The sequence below is a fragment of the Polypterus senegalus genome, chromosome 10, assembly GCF_016835505.1.
Source record: "Polypterus senegalus isolate Bchr_013 chromosome 10, ASM1683550v1, whole genome shotgun sequence".
Taxonomy (NCBI): Eukaryota; Metazoa; Chordata; class Cladistia; order Polypteriformes; family Polypteridae; genus Polypterus; species Polypterus senegalus.
The window spans coordinates 136,070,730-136,076,173 of NC_053163.1; positions in this window are offsets into that span (position 1 = coordinate 136,070,730).

Consider the following 5,444-nt stretch of genomic DNA (forward strand, 5'->3'; position numbering starts at 1 on the left):
TTTTTTCATGTTTTTGTTTTGCTAGTTTTCTGAAGTAATTTCTTGTGTAAGTTTGACTTGATTGTATGCAATGCAATTTTTTTTCAAATAAAATAAAAATAAAAAAAGAATTGAACATTTTTAATAAATATTTCAAATAATAAAAGAATTTATCATCAGTTTGTGTTTTTTTTTCCCAGAGATATTACTGTTAATTTTATTTGAGCAAGCCATCCAATGTCTGCACCTAGTTTGTCCATTTCTGGACCACTGGGATGGAGCCTGTCTTGGCTGCACTGGATACAAGGCGTGAACCAACCCTACATGGGTGGACAGTCTACCACAGGACACACTCATGAGGAAAAAGTGTAACAAAAATGAATATCATAAATTAAAATGTCACATTGACTCAACTATTCAAACCCTGTGCTATTACACTTGAAGCCTGGCTCTGATACATCCCATTTTATTTACCATCATTGTGTGCCACTGACCAAAAATCAGGAGACAGAGCTGAAGGTGGCAGAGTTAAAGATGTGAAGATTTGCATTGGGTGTGACGAGAATAGATAGGATTAGGAATGAGTACATTAGAGGGTCAGCTCAGGCAGGACGATTAAGAGACAAAGTCAGAGAGGCGAAATGGCATCGGTTTGGACATGTGAAGAGGAGAGATGCTGAGTATGTTGGGAAAAGGATGTTAGGGATAGAGTTGCCAGGGAAGAGGAAAAGATGAAGGCCTAAGTTAAATAAAGAGGAAACTGAAATCTTAGTGATTAGCAATAATGGACACAATGAGGCTATTAGAAATAAACTGAATACATTAAGATTAAAAGTCAAGACGGAGGTAAAAAGCTTAGGGGTAACTGTTTACTGTAATCTGAATTTTAAATCGCATATTAATCAGATCATTAGGACAGCATTTTTCACTTAAGAAACATAGCTAAAGTTAGACCTCTTATATCACTGAAAGATGCTGAGAAATTAGTTCACACGTTTGTTTTCAGTCGACTAGATTACTGTAACGCACTCCTCTCAGGACTACCCAAAAGACATAAATCATTTGCAACGAGTGCAGAATGCAGCTGCTAGAATCCTAACTAGGAAAAGAAAATCCGAACACATTTCTCCAGTTTTAATGTCACTACACTGGTTACCTGTGTCATTCAGGACTGACTTTAAAATTCTGCTTATGGTTTATAAAGCCTTAAATAATCTCGCCCCATCTTATATATCGGAATGTCTGACACCTTATATTCCAAATCGTAACCTCAGATCCTCAAATGAGTGTCTCCTTAGAATTCTAAGAACAAAACTTAAAAGAAGTGGTGAGGCGGCCTTCTGCTGCTATGCACCTAAAATCTGGAATAGCCTGCCAGTAGGAATTCACCAGGCTGATACAGTAGAGCACTTTAAAACACTGCTGAAAACATATTACTTTAACATGGCCTTTCTATAACTTCAATTTAACTTAATTTAACTTAATCCTGATACTCTGTATGTTCAATTTCCTCATAATAATTACTCATGGTGGCTCTAAAATCCGTACTGACCCCTACTCTCTTTTCTGTTTCTTTTTCCGGTTTCTTTAACGTGGGGCCTGCGCCACCTCCACCTACTCAAAGCTTCATGATGCTCCAACAATGATGGATGGATTAAAAGGCAGAAGTCTACGTGACCATCATCATCATCAAGCCCTTCCGTGAGAACCCTAAATCCAAAGAGGACTGTTTCATTTATGTTAGGTAGAATGCCCAGAGGGACTGGGCGGTCTCGTGGTCTGGAATCCCTATGGATTTTATTTTTCTCCAGCCGTCTGGAGTTCTTTTGTTTTTTCTGTCCCCCCTGGCCATTGAACCTTACTCTTATTCGATCTTAATTAATGTTGATTTATTTTGTTTTCTTATTGTGTCTTTTATTTTTCTGTTATTTATTATGTAAAGCACTTTGAGCTACTGTTTGTATGAAAATGTGCTATATAAATAAATGTTGTTGTTGTTGGTGTTGTTGAAGGTTTATGGATGTAGTGAGAGAGGACATGCAGGTGATGGGTGTGACAGAGCAAGATGACGAGGACAGGAAGATATAGAAAAAGATGATCAGCTGTGGCAACCCCTAGTGGGAGCAGCCGAAAGAAAAAGAAGTGATGTTTGTATACCTTATCTGGAGTCCACCTGGAGTCAATTCAATTGAATGTGCATGATTAGGGAAGGCACACATTTGTCTATCAAAGGTCCCATAGTTGACATTGTGTATAAGAGCAAAATCCAAGCCATGATATGTAAGCATTTGTTGGCAGAGTTAAGACACAGTGTTTTTTTAAAACACCAATCTGAGGATGGCTACCAAAAATATTTGCAACATTAAAGCTTTCTAAGAGCATAATGGCATCCATAACTCTTAAATGGAATAACCATGACTTTTCCTAGACCTGTCCAGCTGCCTAAACTGAGCAATCATAAAAGAAGTGCCTTGGTGTGTGAGGTGCCCAAGAACCCAATGGTCACTCCAGTTGAGCTCCAGACTCCAGACACTAATCTGGGCTGTTTGGCAGAGATGACGCCTCAAGGATTATCAGGGTATGGGAAATTAGACTATCTGGTCTGATAATGCCAACATTGAACTGTTTGGCATCTATTCTAAGCTTAACGTCAGGTACCGCTCATCAGCTGCACAATACCATTCCAGTGATGAAGAATGGTGCTGGAAGTATCTTGCTGTGGGATTGTTGTTTTACTAGCAGGGCCTGAGAAATGAGACAGCGTAGAGGGACAGCTGAGCAGAGCAAACTTTAGAGAGATATCCTTAATGAAAAACTTCACCAGAGTGCTCTGGATAACTGGGCATAAAGGGGGACCCACTGGCGTTGCTGTTCAGGGACCAATCAAAGTCTAATTTTAGTTTCAGTGCCACAGAGCATCCTAGGAAGTCAAAGCCATCCTTTACTGCAATATTGTAATGTGAGCTTCATTATTTACAACAAAAAAAAGAACCTCACTAAAATAAAACAAAATATTTTATTTAGATCCCACTAACTGCCCAGAAAGGTGTATTGTAAAAAAAGAGACACAATTTAAAATTTAAAAGCTTCTACCCACAAATGCAATAGTTCTAATTGATACTATCAGTGGTAAGAACTTCAAGTTCATGGAACACATGAGTCCCGCAATTTTCCAAAATGCCCACAAGAGGGAGATATATCATTAAACTCCAACTAGATATAAGAGCAAACACAGGATCTCTAAAAAATAAAAGTATTTATCCTTCAAAAATGCTCAGTAACAAAAGAAAGTTTTACATAGTACAAAAGGCAGAAGGAGGTGCCCATAGCAAAGGCAGTCTGTTAGCAAATAAGCCAAAATACAGTAATCTAATGGTGAAGAAAAAAAAACAAGAGGAGAAGGTCAAAACTCCAGTAATCACAATAAGCACAAGCAAAAGATACAATCACAGACGTATTTGCTCATTTGAATGAACCCCCAGGTACTGTGGGAAACCCTCCACCATTATAGAGCAGAGGGCAGTCCCTGGTGGTAATGAGCAGGTCATCCCATCTTTTAGAGAACAACCTAGTAGTACTAGGGTGTTGTGCCATGTTAGCCATTATGAATGTAGAGGAACAACCTACAAAACACAAAAGCACAAAATAAAGGCTTAGAGACAAAACAGAAAGAAAGAACAATGTAAATAATTGACAAAAGTAATATTAAGTAAATGAAATTGGACAAAACAGAAATATGGGGAAAATCCTGGCTGGAACATAACAATCAGGTGCAAGCTTATATCAAACATTTAAGGGGATTTAATTAAAATGAATTGTAAAATACAAAACCAGTCAACCACTGTGTGTCAATTTCCACGGCTATGGCTATGTTGCTTATAGTTGCTATTCCAGTTGCTGGTTGCATTTTTTTTCAATCTTAAAATTAAAAACTATGACAAGTCTTCAAACAGAAGCTACACCTACACTCATCCACAGGTCTGCACTAACAGAGTAGGTCTTACTGCTCTACAGCAGCCTAGCCCCAAACTTAATAGGCACACCTATGGCCTGCACAGGCCTAAAAACGGGGCAAAGACTTTAAATAAAAAAAAGAGATAAGAAAAAAAAACAAACAAACAATTCTGACTAAAAAGAAACTAAACAAGGTTCATTTAACATTTAAGTATTTCTTGAGAATTCACAAGGGATCCAAAAATATTCAAGTGAAAAAGAACAACAAAGAAGGGCACAAAAAAAATAAAGGGAACAAAATTGCTCAACAAAATGACAACCCTATGGCCGGGTTTATACTTCACGTGACGAGATGCGTGCTCCAGCGGACACTACTGCTATACAAGTGTTGTGCTGTTTATACTTGTGCATGTACTTTACATAAATCTGGAAGATTCCACCAGGTGGCAGTACGAGATATTATCACGGTGAGAACAGGTTCGGCCCTCACTGTGTTGTGAATTGCCTGGAACACCATTATATTTCGAGGACACCTTACCGCAACATCTCTGAAAAGGATGTTTAATGATTACATCCATCAATCCAGGGATGTGTCCATTCCAGCAAGTATCGGGTGTGAGAAAGAAACAAAATCCCTGGATGAGGCATCAGCTCATCGCAAGGTGAACACAAACACTCACACGCACTAGTGTAATTTTAGCGTCACCAAATCCCTAAACCTTCATGTCTTTGGGAGGAAACCGGATCACACTGTGGAAACCCAGCAGGAAAACATGCAAACTCCAGGCAGGGATCACAAGAGATGTGACTCCCTGTGAGACAGCAGTGCTACCGCTCAGCCACCATGCCCCCCTAACATGTGTGATTATTAACAGTATTCATTATTGAAACAAAGTTAAATGACTTATCTGTAAAATCTAACATACTTTAATGTATTTCATCATGAAAGTGATATCAAGTATAAACCTAAGGATGGGATATCATAAATGTAATGTGTTCTGTGTGGTGTGCTATTGCTGCTGTCAGGTCAGGAGGAAGCTCCAGAAGAAGTTAGCGATTAACAACTGGGTCGGGTTTAAGATGACGTTTACAATGGTCTACTTCAATGATAAAGTAAGCTATGAGATTAAAGTGGACATTTCGAGATTAAAGCCGAAATTTCCACTTTAATCACAAGATACACCTTTTCACCATGTCCTTATTTTTTTTTCTCTGTTGCTCAAATACATTCTGATGCTGTTGTGAAGGTGCAAAACAAAGGATGGCACAGAAGATGGTTTATGAGACCTTTAAAATGTATCGTGTCATTACGCTGGGGAATATGTGTTGAGTTTGTTTGAGTATAAAAGCACCACGAATGTATCTGTGTATCTGCAGTTTGCTTCACCACATTGAACCATTCATCAAACATCGAAACACGCTCATCGATCCTGTATGATCTACAGAGTTGCTTTCTGTCACACGTTGATAGTAAACAGAGACTCTGATGTCACATTCCAATTTTTATTACA